The sequence below is a fragment of the Dermatophagoides farinae genome, chromosome 1 (genome assembly GCF_024713945.1).
Source record: "Dermatophagoides farinae isolate YC_2012a chromosome 1, ASM2471394v1, whole genome shotgun sequence".
NCBI classification, from domain to species: Eukaryota; Metazoa; Arthropoda; class Arachnida; order Sarcoptiformes; family Pyroglyphidae; genus Dermatophagoides; species Dermatophagoides farinae.
In genome coordinates, this window is record NC_134677.1 from 7,971,971 (window position 1) to 7,987,506 (window position 15,536).

At 29.9% G+C, this 15,536-nt stretch overlaps 1 protein-coding gene across 2 annotated transcripts in view; it reads left to right on the forward strand.

The window, feature by feature from the left end:
- The first annotated feature begins 2,507 nt into the window (after positions 1 to 2,507).
- The window catches only part of LOC124491875 (uncharacterized), a 58,077-nt gene continuing 45,048 nt past the window's right edge, over positions 2,508 to 15,536 (forward strand). The window contains exons 1-2 of one of the 2 annotated variants that reach the window (XM_075729864.1): positions 2,508 to 4,087; positions 6,522 to 7,492. The gene's annotated coding sequence lies outside the window, so the exon portion shown is untranslated. Of the gene's footprint in view, positions 4,088 to 4,542; positions 5,146 to 6,521; positions 7,493 to 15,536 lie in introns of those variants that run through there. The other variant, XM_075729862.1, reaches the window with a different exon arrangement.

A 15,536-nucleotide genomic window follows, 5' to 3' on the forward strand; every position in this document is an offset into this window, starting at 1 on the left:
GCGGATGCTGCTGCTTGTTGGTTTTTTTTTTGAAATGACAACCAACGGTTGATTTTTTTTTATTTCTCATCGGCTGGTCATAACTTTGAACTTTGACCATTAATTATCATCATCAATGATGATGACCTCACGTTTTTTGATTCGATTGCTGGTCATTTGGTTGGTTGGTTTTTTTTCACTTTTTTTTAGCATTATCGGTCATTCAACGTCTGGTGGTCAAAAGGCAACAACTTGTTGTTTGAATGACTATGGTAGGCAACAACTTTTTTCTTGCCTACCATAGTCATTCAAATATTTGATCATAATCTTTTTTTATTTTCGTAGACAAATTTCTATGTATTTTTCTTGTTTCACTGTTCCTGAATTGATTTTATCATGTGTTTGTTTGTTTGTTCTAAAGTCTGTATTTGTTTTTTTTTCTGAGTGATAATACTTCGTCTTGGAAGAAAAAATTCCCGTTATGTCGTTTTTGACGAGAGTAAGAGAGAGAAATTCATAATTTATCTTTATGCTTGTCGGCAATTAATTTTTCCTTTACTTCATTGAAAGAGTTGAATTGTTACTGGTGTTTCTGTGTGTGTGTGTGTGTGCGTGTGTGTGACAAGGTAATTATAGCATATCTATCATATAGTGAAGCCGTTGTAGGCTGCTAATTAGCATCTTTGACGTAGTTAATCCTTTTGATGATTTCAATTCAAAAAAATTTATGTCATCATGCACTATACAAACACAAACATTACACAAAAAAAGTGTTTGTTTGTTTTAGCCAAATCAATCCATCATACAATGTGAAACATTTTAAAATCATAATTTTAAAAAATTATTTGAATGAATTAATCAAAAAAGATTTTTGTTTGATTCATTCATGGCAGAAGAAAAATGACATTTTTTTTCTGCCATTTTTTTAAAAAAATGGAATCCATTCATAGTCGTTGACGACTTTGTTAATCTTACGTTTTTTTTTTGTATATTTCCATAATTGATTTGTTGGGCGACAAACGATTATGATTATTTGGATCATGAGATTATTGTAGCAGTATTTGTTTTTTTTAGAGAAAAATGATGGAAAAAACGTAAATGATGACGAAAAATATTCCAAAGATTATCGTTTTTTTTCTACTGCTAATGATTTTTCTATTTTTTTTTACCCCAAAAAAAAGTGATGATGATGATCGATGAAAGAAAATTAGATCATTATGATTGATAATAATCAGAAAATAATCATCAATTATTATATCATTTATATATACCGGGTATATACAGGTTCCGCCAACATTAACAACAAGTGTCCATTTGTCTGGATTTAAGTTGAAATGGTTCAATCGTTTATTTTAGCTATTAAGTCTGTATTTGTGTGTGGGAAATTCGTCTCCGTTGTTTGGCCTAATTTGTTGTTTATGTGTGTGTGTGTGTCTCAATGTACAACAGCCCGATAGATCTGTATTTCTCCTTTTTTTCCCTTTGATTTCTTACAAAGGATTGCCTTGATTTTTTTTCTCATCTTTCTCGTCATTGACCTTTGAATGAAAACTGCTTGTCTACTGCTGTTTATGTGTTGTTGTTGTTTTGAACCATAGGTTTTTTTTTATCATTGTAGGGTGTGTCCCAGTTTGTGATGGGAAACTGGGTGTCGGTATTTTTTTTTTGTTTTACACCCCCATTTCCATTACTGTCTGGTACTATACGATCGTCATTTTGTTGTTATGATGTGTGTGAGAAACTATTATTTTAGTGGACCTTGACTTTCATCATCTCATCATATTAAAGGTCAAATGTGAAAATGAAATTTTGAATATAAACAAATTATTTTGATGATTCATTTGGTCATCCATTTTCATCATCATTCCATTCCATTCCATTTCATTCTATGTTAAACACAAACAAGACAATATATATGTGTGCTATTAATAGAAATTTCAACTTTAAACTTGGTATAAATAAATTGTAACAAAAAAAAATTTGTTTGTTCGATTCCAACATTTGTTTGAATTTTTTTTCCACCACAAAAAAAATGACAATTATTCCACACACACACACACACACACAAACACACAGGCGCAAAAATTTTTTTTTTCTCATAATAATAATGCCCTATGGGGCCCTGATTTATCAAGTTTGAATTAAATGAAGTAATTTTTTTTTTTTTCTAGATGATGATAAAAAGATAAAATCATCATCATCATATTCATAAGTATTTGCTATTAGTGAGGAGATAAAAAAAACAGTTATTTTGCTTCTTCTTTTTTCTTGATGAAGATGGCAAAAAAAAAGAAAAATCACTTGCTAATCAATCCTGTAATGATTGATTTGTGTGTGTGTGTGTGTGTGTGATCTTCTCATTTACTTTTTTATCTCTCGTTCTCTTTTTTCTCTTTCTCTTGAATGAAAGAGTTTTTTTTCCCTACATGTTTGATCCAATAAGTCCAGCAGCCGCAAATTTATTTTTTTATTTTATTTTGCCTTAACCATCATAACACATAAATATTCACATACTTAAACACACACGCATACATACAGTGGATTTCAAGGAGCAACTTTATTGCTTCAATCGCGACTATCTTTTTTACCATTAACATTAGATTATTAGGTTTGTATTTATATATTTATATATGGTGGATTGTACACATTGTATGTATGGATATTTTCAGTATTTTCTTATTTTTGTTTCGTTCTGCATTTCACACCGCCACCACCACCACCGCCACCATCACCACCACCACCACGACCATCACCATCACCATCACCATCAAAACATTTACTTAACGTAGAGCAAATATACACAGAGCAAAAAAAAATCATTCATCCATTCATTTCATTCATTCATTCAATCAACAGTCTCATTGGATCACAAGTCGTCGGTCGACAAAGATCATATACAGTGTCTGTGTGTGTGTACAAGGGTCGTGATCATAATTTATAAGCCTTTCGCATGTTGATATTTCACAAAATGTGTAATTTTCATTATTATTACAAATGTTACCATTGAACTTTTCTCTTTTTCTCATTATGCATTTATAAATTGAAATTCCAATCAAAATACAACAGTGAAAATCCAAAAAAAAATTGAACAATCTCCAAGAGAGAAATAAAAACCGCACACACACACTTGTTGATCTGATCTGTTCTGAACTAAATTGAACATCATCATGTGACTTAATTGAATAATTTTGTGTGTGTGTGTGTGTGTTTTCTCTTCAATACACACATAAAATAAATGTTTAAGCGAACAAGAAAAAAATGGCGCGAAGATTTATTAAAAAGAAAAATTTTATTCTTTTTCTTCATTTTATCATCATCATTCATCAATTCAAGTTCCTAAATAATTGATCATTTGTTTTTGTTGTGTGTGTTTTATCGTTTTTTCTTGTTTGATTGTTTTTTATTTTTTTTTTATTTAAAAATCATCAATTTACCTACCAGAAGACGAAAAATTTAATCACTTTTTTTCTGTCTAAATTGAAAATCGATCTACCTCAATCGAATCTAATCATCATCATCATCATTTGCCACCAACGATCGACCACCCACCCACACACACACATTTGTATTTATTATTTTGTTATACGATTGTTATGTAATGATAAAATTTCATATTTTTTTTATTTTTCGGGTCAATTCCATCAAAAGTGTTCGTGTTCATCATTTTGTTTTTGTTATTTGATTATTCATTCATTGATTTATAAACTTTCCACTGTTTTTTTTTTTGTTGACGATGATGAAGATATTTATTGATCATTCATTCCCAAAAAAAACGATGGATTAAAATCTCATAATCATCATCTTGTTTTTTCTGTGTGTGTGTGTGTGTGTGCATGTTGTTTCTGACTCATTTACTCCCCCCACCATGCCTGTGGAACTCTATGTACGTCTGTGACTTTGTGTGATTTGATATGAAATCTTCATCTTTTATTTCCATTATTCAATTCAGTTCACCAGAAAAAAAAATCGCTTGACATCGTTTGATCACATCAATTATAATATTAAGGAGGATACAACAACAACCACCAAAACGACGACTACAACAACAACAACGACAATCATATCTAAATCAAATCAAATCAAATTGAACAAAAATAATATAACGATGGTAAATGAAGAAAAAAAAAAGAATGAGTGAGAGTTGAGATGCGAGAGAGGACATCAAACTTTGTCCTTTAGCCTATGTGTGTATGGTATGACGTTATTGAGTTGTGTTTGACGCCCGGATCATGTCATCATTGATGGCGGATTTTGTTTTTTTTTTTTTGTTTCTGGTTTTTTTCTTTCTAATAAGTTTATTATTTGTACATGATGTATGTATGGCTCCCAAATCTATCCATTTATTCAATCATCCATTCATTCAATTTTTTCCAAAAAAAAAAAAATAATAATTTGATTACCGAAATCCATACCAGGTTGTTCATCACCATCATCACCATCATTTTTGGGTTTTATGTGTGTGTGTGTGTGTGTGTGTGGCTCTCTCTCTTATCGTAAATTATACAATGATGACGATGATGATGATGATGAACTGAGCCGAAAGAAAATAGCAAAAAAAAAATCATAACCAAACACACACACACACACATATTTGATAGATTAATTTTTTAGCCAAAATATCCAACATATTTATAAAAAAAAACTTCCTTGTCGTTGTTTCTATTTTCTCAATCATAAATATGTGTAGCCTGCCTACACAGTGAACACTCACATTTCAATTTATTCAATTAATAATTATCAATTATGAACAAACACAGTAGAAAACAAATGAAATGAAATGATTTATCAACACACACACACTAACGAGAAAGATTGCCACTGCTAGATGATATTCTCTCATTTGATTATTTAATCACATTGGATATTTGTAATGGTGATCACATTGATTAAAAATTATATCTTTTGCAATGTTCATCAAATAAACTTTGACCCAACATTTTTTTTCCCCATCATTCAATATCCGGAAACGGGGCAAATTTTTTCATTTTGTTTTCTGTGTGTAAAGGATTTATTTTCGCATTTCGCAAGCCAAGAATTTTTAATTTATTCAACAACAACAACAACAACAACGGTGATATCGTAACAAATGTACTTAAAATTTCACTCTCTCTTTTTCTTGTTTGACATCCTGACACACACAAAAAAAAAATTAATCAATCAAAATTCGTATGTAAAATTTGTCCATTTTATTCAATTCTTTTCAATTTCGATTCCTTTTTTTCACAGTAGTAAGAAATATCCTGAATTGAAAAATTTCTCCTTTTTTTCACTCTGTAAAATGTGGAATAATAATCATAATAACAAAATGATGATAATAATCCTTGCTGTTATTGTCATTGTCATTGCCGTTTTTTTTTTTTTGCTTGCACTCTTTTTCTTTCTTTCTCACTAGTTTTTGTTATCCTTTCGACACAGTTTTTTTTATCATCATCCACAGCAACAGCAACAGCAGCAGCAAAAGCAGCGGCATTAATGATTATTCACATTTACACTTTCATTACTTTAACAAAATTATTTATTCTAAATGATAATTTTCTGTCGTTTTTTTTTATTTTATCATCATCATCATCATCATCATCATCATGTATAAACAAAAAACAAACAAAAAAAATTGTTAACTCTTTGGTGTTGATTGAATTGCATCTAAATAATACTGACATATATATATAGAGACAGCAGCAGCAGCAACTACAATATTTATCCTGAAATCCTGAGATCCATTCCTTATTCATCCTTCATCTTCATCATCATCATCATTATTATCAACATTGGCGTCATATATAAAAATGATGATGATGATTTCCCTCATTTCTCTCTCTCTCATTTACTCCTTCTATTCCTTTTTTTTGTACATTATCACATTTTTCTCTATGCGTTCCAGTTTTAACTCTTGCTCAAATAGATAGAAATTATATTTTGCTACTTATTAATAAGTGTGAGTGTGTATTGATTATGTTGTTATTTTTTTTTTTTTTTTTTTGTTCTGGTTACTTTCATATCATTGATATACACACACACACACAATGTGTATATAGCTCTCTGTGTATATATTATTCTGCATTATCTTATCTTATTTATCAAAATTCATAGGAAAAAAAATGAGCAAAAAAAAATCATCATACATACATACATTATATATACAGATAGATGGATTGAAATTAAAAAAAAAAAATTGAAATGAAATGAAATAAAGAGTCACGTCAACATATATAGTATTTGTGTGTGTGTGTGTGTGTGTATGTCGGTGTGATTATGGCTGTTGGATAATGATATTTGGTTATCTCTCTGTGTGTGTGTGTTTGTGTGTATTTGGTCGACGATGTCACACTGTCGGTCTAACTGATTGAATGAATGATTTTTAACTAACTGACTGCCTGGTTGAAATATTGGTTAGATGGATGGATGGATGGATGAATGGATAAATGGATGGATGGATAGTATGTTTTTCTTTTCTTTTTTTTTTCACTTGTCGATATAATATCCAATCAAAAAAAAAAAAAAAAAATTTTTTTCTTTTTTTTCTGTTTGTTACATTGTCACAGCTACTACCACCAATGTTACAGCCACCATCATCATCATCACCAACATTATTTATGAACAAAGACTATGGCGACGGATCATAATCATAATCATTAATAAATATCAAGATCATGTCGATGCCAAAAAAGAAAAAAAAAATAAAACTTTTCATCATTTAATTATCATCCAACCCTTTTTTTGTTGCTTGCGTTGATGCATTTTTTTTTTTTTTTGTTATCGTCGTAGTTTTTTTTTCTCTCCACACCATTGTTTGTTATTGTTTGCATTGAATTTCATTTAAACAAATTATTCAATGAATGAATGTGTGTGTGTGTGTGTGTGGGATTGTAATCTATTTTCAGCATAATAATATTTCACACGTACTACGTACGTTCATCAACATCAACATCATGATGATGATGATCGACGTCGAAAATATGTAACACGTTAAGTGATAAAACAACAACAACAACAACAACAAATATTAAATGGCTACCATTCTACAATGATGTTTCTGTTTCACTGTTTTTTTTCATGTTTTTTTTTAAATTTTTTTTTCAATATATCCATCGATGACTATGACAACGATTAATGATACCTACCTATTCTTCTATGTGTAAAAATCAATCAATCAATCAATCTACCTCTTTTTTTTTGTTTTATTTTTATTTTTTGTTGGCCATCAATTTTCATTTCATTTTTTGTTTCTATTTCAATCCAAATTCAATTCAGTGCTCAAAAATTTTTTTTCTTCGTCTACCTCTGTTGTCTCCAATTATCTGTGAATGTAGATTTAACCCTCACCTACATGAAACTTTGAAATGCAATAATTTGATGATGATGAAATGAGTAAAAATAATGATTGAAAAAAAACCGCATATAACCTCTCTCTCTCTCTCTCTCTTGCTTTTTGAATATTGACCTCAAATATTGGGTGTTTCGTTTGTCATTTTTCCTATGAGACACATATATTTACTTATATTCCAAAAAAAACGTATGTATTCATTTGATTTGATTTTTTTTTGTGTGTGTGTGTGTGTGCAAATAAACAAACGAAAAATTTGACGGTTAAAAGTCATGGGTTAACGTCATCATAATAATTACAATCATCCTGACTTAATAGTCTGGTCATTTCATTTTTTTTTCTGGTCAATTGAAAAAAACACCTCAAAACCTTTTTTTTGACCATTTTTTAACCAAATAATAATTACACATGGATACCGATTGTGTGTGTGTGTGTGTGTGTTTGTCTGTATGCGATAATGATAGTTGATTGTTTTTATCTCACAGAATAAGAAAAAAAAAGGTTATTGTATCCCTGGCTATGTTAGCTAGGACCTAAATAACACACATTTACACAGGAAATTTGACAATTCGTGATTCGTGGTAAATTTATTCATTTTTTTTTCTTGACCAGTCAATGTTTTTTTTTTTTGCTGTCCAGATGGTTCATCATCAATTTCGAATGCAAAAAAAAACAAAAATTTTTTTTTAATCTTAACTCTTTATTTCTTTGTACACTACATGGTTGGAAACAAACAAATCACAGGCCTCTTTTTATGTATTTTTATTTTGAAATTTGTTGTTGTTGTTGTTGTTGTTGTTTTTCTTTTTCAATCAAACGAAAAAAAAAACGGGAGCCTCTTTTTCAATATTCTAATGCATAGCTGCATTTATGCAGCTATCCATGCATGTTACATACCAATTCTTCTTCGTATTCATTTTCATTTTTCTTATTTATTATTATCATCATTTATGATATAATTTGCTTGAATAACTCTTTCCATCCATTCATTCATTGCTGTTGATGGATGCAAATGGTGCCTCATGTTTTTTTTTTAATTTTATTCGTAATAATTATTATCATGTGTCTCCATGTGTGTGTGTACGTAATAATATTCATAACAATTGTCATCGTTAAAGTTGAATGTCACATATTGTGTGTGTGATCATCATTTTTTTTTTTTTTTTTTTTGGTCTTGCTTGGTCAGCAAAAAAGAAAAAATTTTCACCTGAATAATGAACAATCACCAATGAGAAAAAGGAGTAACCAAGGACTACCAACTGATGATGATGATGATGAGGGATACAATCACGCAAACACGTACATCATAGTAGTAGGACATTAAACTTTATCATTATTTTTGCATAATATGCTATGGAACCATTTTGACACTTTTATAATATTTTCGCTGTCGTTGTTGTTGTTGTTGTTGTTTAAAATGGGAAGAAAATTTTCTTGGATTGCCATTTTGTATCTGTTTTTTCTTCTTCTTCTTCATTTTCATTTCTGGTTAACTACATGTTTGTTTGTTTGTTTGTGTGTGATTTGAGGCACCTCTCTCTCTCTCTCTGGTGTGTTCAATTTATTTATGCTAAAAAATGGTAATAAATTTTATCATTTAAGCGACAACAACAACAAGAAAAAAATATTTCGCATTTTCAGTTCAATGGCTAGAAAAAAAAATATTTTTCAGTTCACTACTTGTTGATGATATCGTCTTGTAATCCACATTGAATACCAAGATTTTTTTTTTTTATTCAGTCCATTCTATTTATTGTTGTTGTTGTTGTTGTTTTGTCGATTAAATATCCTTTCGTTCTTTCTTTTTTTTTTTTTTGGTTGATTTTATTTTTTTTTCTGGTTATTATTGGCAGGAAAGAGGTACAGAAAATGTTTTTTTTTCACCGCATTTATTAGTAGTACTGAGAAAATGACATAAATGGTTTCACAAAATTTGTATTTGGGCCTCTCTTGATTGTAATGAGTGTGTATGGTTTATTTGGACATTTTTATTTTGAACTTTTTACTGAAAAAACAAATTTTGTTTGATGATAATAATGATGGAATTTTGAATGTGTCGCGACATTTATTTATATAAAAAAAGTAAGAAAATGATACTTGTTGATTAATGTCTGGCCGAATTTTTTTTCTGGCTTGTTTTTTCCATTTTCCAACTTTTTTTTTGTTTTTTGTGGTTATTGTTTTTTTTTTTTTGGTGATAAACATTGGAAATTGTATATGATTGTATCAACTCCTCAGACATTTTGTCTGACCGAAAATAAATTTGAAAATAGAGAGAGATAATTGAAAAATTCTTTGAACATCATCATCCACATCATGATATAGACACGTGTTTGTACGTTGTTGTTGTCATGTGTTTTTCTCTCATTTTTTTTATCGTACATAAAAATTAAATCGAAAGAAAATTTGGAAATTTTCTCAAGAAAAGAGAAATTTTTTTTTCTTTATTGCTATTTAGATCCTTGATCTCGATTTTTTTTTCGTTCGTTCATTCTTTTTTGTTGTTGTCGTTGTAACGTGTGTGGAGGCATTTATATTAAATTTTTTTTCTTCTTTTTTTCTGGGACAAAACATGGACGTACGCCAAATAACGGTGTACTACACATGTGTGTGTGTGTGTCATGTGACATGTGACCGGTGTAATTTGAATTTTCAATTGTAGAGAAAGGGTTTTTCTCTCTCTTTCTCTTTTTTCATTTATTGTGTGGGCTGTGTAAATGTTTTTTTGGAAATGAAAAACAAAACAAAACAAAACAAAAAAAATTGTGAACTGTGCCTACACACATTGATTGTCTATATATCAGTGGACATACACTAATAATAAATCTTTGACCGACAGATATACATTGAAATGAAACAAACAAACAGTAGAGAAAAAAGTTTTTGTTGTTTGCTTGATTATCACACATTTATCTAATTTTTTTTTCTATCTGTCTTTTGTTGGCTTACCGGCCGGTCGTTTGGTATTTTTTTGGTTGATTTTTTTTTCTTCTTCATTTTGTATTATTGCTAATAATAATAATAATAAAAAAAATCTGACCTCATTTTCATTATTCCATCATCATCATCGTCATCATCATTATGATATTTATTATATTTGTTTCTCGATATACACAACACTACTTACTAAATACGTCTTGTGTGTGTGTGTGTGTGTTTTGCAATCATTTACAATTGAAAATTGTAAAGAAAGTAAAGAAATAAGAAAAAAAAAATCCGTATATGTCACCTATGTCATTTTGGTGTTTGTTATGTTAGTTGATTGAATGAATGAATGAATGATTGAATAGCCTATGTGTACGTGTTGGCGTATTTTTAGGCGTAAATACAAACACACACACACACACATAAACAAATAGATCTCTCCATTTTTTTTTCTCTGTTTCTTTCACAGCCATAGATGATGATGATGATAATTTTTTCACATTTCCACTCAGTGGTTTTTTTCTCTGGAACACGTATGTATCCACAAATTTTTTTTAATTGGCAATCCTTTTGGTATTGTTTTTTGTTTTGCCACTCAAATTTTTTTTCTCGCATTACGTGGATGGAAAGAAAAAAAAATTTTCCCGGCATCATATAGAATTGCCATTTTGCTTTCGATTGAATCTGGATTTGATTTTTTTTTTTCACTGTTTAGCGACAAAATTTGAAATTTTTTTTTTCAAATTTTTGCTACACTGTTGATAAATTGTAGCGATTATGATGACGAGGATTTTTTATCGACGAAAAAAAAAATATATACAGATACAGATACATTTTTTTTCTGATAAGCGAATTATGCACCGTAATACACACACACACACACATACACACAAACCATAACTTTTTTTCCGTTCATTTTTGTTTTTGTATTGTTTGTCTGTCTGTCATGGTCTACAATCATCATCATTATCATCATGTGTTTAATGATGATGACAATCATAGTCTCAAAGGATTGTATGTATGTGTGTTTGTATGCAAGTGTCATATACACATAATAGTTTTATACTTTTTATGTATATTTTTCTGTTGTCCTTGATATTTATTTTCATCGTTTCTCTTTATCTCTCCGTTAATGATAACTGAAAATCCGGTATTTATCGGTTTTTTTAGGGTTATTTTCCAACTATGTCTGTCTGTATGTCTCTGTTTATGTATGTGTGTGTGTGTGTGTGTGTGTGTGATATAATCATTTTAGATGAGACCCAAATACAAATACGTTTCCATTGTTGTTGTGGTCTCTCTATTTTTTTTTCTATGCAAATCGACCATTTTATTATTGATTTTTTTTTCCTACGGTCAAAAAAAAAAATTTATTAGATCAATGATGATTGGGTGGTCTGAATTTTTCTAAAAAATGATGCTACTGCTTTTTTTATTGATCACTATACATCTGCTGTGCGTGCTCCATTTGAACTATGCTAATTCCGATTATTCAAAATGATGATAATAATGAATAAAATAAATCAAAGGATTAAAAAAAAACAAAACAAAACACACAAATGGTCGTTTTTTTTGGTAATTTTGTTCGTTGGACTATATGTAGTAATGTATATGCATCTTGTGAATGAATTAATCAAACAGAAAGATTATCACAGTGGAACGATAATCCCCAGATATAAATGTTGCTTCTCTAATGTCATAGTTACATGTTTGTTTGTTTGTTGTTGTTGTGTGTGAACACAGAATTCAAAACAGCAACAAAATAGCAGATTAGTAGCGGCAGAATATTCTGTAATTTTTTTTTACGGGAAAAAAAGTGCCATAAATTTTAATTAACGAGCATTTTTATTTTTTGGCTACAAGTGTTTCTGTTTTTTTTTTTTTATTTGGCAACCACTACTACTGTGTGTGATGATAGTGGCGGAAATTTATAATCTTCATATTTTTTTCCATGAATTTTAGATGAATGAATTTTATATATCGTAAATTTTTACGATATAATCATCAGATGAATATGTGAAAGGGGAATTTCCTCTCTCTCTCTCTCTCTCTCTCTCTCTCTCTCTCTCTCTGTGTGTGTGAAACACACAGAAAAAATTGGCTAAAAATTGCTGAAAATTTTTAATCAAACATTTAAACCAAACTTTTCCAGTTTATATATTCTAGTTTTTGTCACGATTATTTTTCGTTCTCTCTCTCTCTTACTCACTCGCTATGCCCACACACATATGTCACGAGATTTGAATCGTCGCCAGATTTTTAAATATTCTTAGAATTTGCCACCATTTTTTTTTTTTTTTTGCTCAAAAAGAATAAAATCTCCATCATCATTCTGTTTTTGTAATTTTTAGTTGAAATTTTTTTTGTTTGAGTTGATGGTGTTGAACTTTGACTTTGAAGATGCGAGAGATAGAGATGGAGAGAGTGAGCGAGAATTTTATTTTTGATACAATTTTTCCCCATTATCGCTGCTTGTTGTTTTCCATTTGATAATGGTGAAAGTGAAAAGAGTTTTTCTGAAGAAAAAAATTTTTGTTGACGAGATGGTGATGGTGGTGGTAAGAATAGAAATTTTTGCCTAAATTTTGCTCTTGTTGTTGTATGGCAATTTTTGTTGTTTTGCATCCGGCCAGTTTTCGGTTTTGTTTCATTCTTGATGAGGGAGGGGGTAATATAAACTTTTTTTTTTTTTTGTTTTTTGCTTTCTCTCTCTCTCTCTCTTGAAGCCATCCGGATGTTTGTATTTCGGTATTTTTTTTGAATTTTTTTTTTGTTTATTCAAAAAAGTTTTGCTTCTCATTCACAGCACACACACATTGAAATTCTGGTTAACGAGTGAAAAAAAATGTACATACAAAACTAAAACTAAAATTGTAACATTTGCAACATTCGCCAACATTAAAAGAGATTTTTTTTTTTTGAAAATCTTTTGGGGCCATGTTATTCCGAAATGATGGGCACACGTGCTGTGTGTGTGTATGTGTGTGTGAATGTTTCTCTTGATGATCCAATATTATTACAATAACCAAATTCTAACAACAACAACAACAACAAAAAAAACAAGCATCCTTTTGATCCATGATGATGATTGATCCAATGCAAATTCGTATACAAGCTGTCCTTATGTGTGTGTGTATGTGTAAGCAATAATCATTCGTCATCAAACCGATTTTTGTTGTTGTTGTTGTTGTTGTTGATTGTATATTGTATAACCTCCTGCGCTAAGCATTACACATATGAAAATTGCCTCGTTCGGGTTATATGTTGTTGTTGTTTTTTTTCCCAAAAAAATTACCCCAAAAAAAATCGGGAAAAAAAATAAAATAAAATCCCGTTTCTAATATTAGATCCGAATATTGGCTACAGGCTCATTGCTCTATCAAGTGTGTGTGTATGTATGTGTATTATTTCCAATTTCATTTCATTTCATTTCGAAAATTTTTTTTCCTGTTGTTGATTCGAGTAAATAATAATAGCAAACTTTAGACACTCATTAGATTCAAACATCATTCAAATAGCATTGTGTGTCCGTTTGTCTGAATCTAGGTCTGGATCAAATGTATATAAAGAGGTTCTTATTATTTGATTGTATGTGTGTGTGTGTGTGAGTGTGCGGGATGCTTTTTACTACTGCTGCTGCTGCAAGTGACGTGTGTTTGAGAGTTCCAAGTAGACCCAAAAAAAAAAAATTATTCGTGAATGTAAATGAAGGAAATGTGAATTGTGTCTGTGTAAAGTACCGTTATAGAGACGGGTAAATTTTTTTTTTATTTTTGGGTAATTTTTTTTTCTGCGATGGCCGAAACGTTTGTTTTCTTTTTCCTTTTTTTTTTGGTTGGATTTATTTTCGTCCAAATAATGTACCCCATGATGTGAATGATCACCTCTCTCTCTCTCGTTTGTTCACTGGATGTGTTTGTCCTGTTCACATTTCACATTTCATTTTTCTAGGATTTTTTTGTTTTGTTTTTTTTGCTCTCTTTTTTTCCACTATTTGATTGAATGAATGAAAAATTTTTTTATTTCGACTATTTATTTCCACCCAAAAAAGGATGCAATTGCACACATACACACACACTCGTCATAGATTTAATTCCATACAATTGTGACCGAATGAAATATTTCATTATTATGAATTTTGTTTTTTTTTGGGGTGAAAATCAAACGAAAAAAATTTCTCCTTTTTCAGTCAAAGTTTCTCATTGCATAATATACATACATCAGTTTATTTGTGTGTTCCGTTGCTCAAATTAATGAGTGTGTGCGTGTGTGAGTAAATTAAGACCTTGTTGTTGTTGTTGTTGTCGTTATGTTGGCTAGTTAAGTTGGATTGGATAATTTGGTTTGGCTAAAATTTTCATAAAATTCAACAGACTAAAACACAGAATATATATATTCTATTCGCTTTGATAAATTATGAATCATCATATGAATGGATTTGACATTTTTTTTTCTTCATTCAAAATTATTCAGATTGTTCAATTCATTGATTGATTGATTGATTGATTCAAGTATCAATTTTGTTTTTCCTATTTGTTTGTCTCAATCATTTGAATTTGTTTGTCTGTCTTGTTTACATATGTGTAGTGGAAATCACCACCACCACCACCAACACAACAACAACAACAGCGAAAATATCACGAGACACGTGATATTTACACATTTTGAAAAAACACGTTCTCTCTTACACACTTGCAAACATTAATTCATGTTTTTCTCATTATGGAATCATCACAAATATATACAAAAAAAGGGTGGTGCTCAAAGGATTATTTATTCATTCACTTCAACGTGGCAAAACTGTTTTTTTTTTTCATTTGACGCAGCATCATTGAACGATTATACGTGGATGCTTTTTATGCGCATCCAACTCTTTTTTTTTTGCTTCTGCCAAATGCACCGTTATATACGTGCATCTATAATGCATGTGTGTGTGTGTCATATTTTTTATGAATTTGAATCATCATCAGAAATAAAAATTAATTCCACTCCTTTTTTTCCATTCACTCTCGTTATGATTTCAATTTATTCATATATTTCATATACATATTTTATAGTTTTAATAATTTTTTCACATTAATTAACACTGGAAAACCCGTCTTTGAATTAATTTTTGTAGATTGGAGATTTTGGATTTTTAATTTTGATTTTCACAAATCTTAATGTCATGATCAATGATGGCAGAAAAGGTCAAGGTTAAAGGCAGAGTTTTTATAAGAATTTTTTTTTTTTTTTTGCTGATTCAGACAAATTTCGGTTTTTTCATTTCACATCATTCATTCATTCATTCATTCACAGCTATATAACC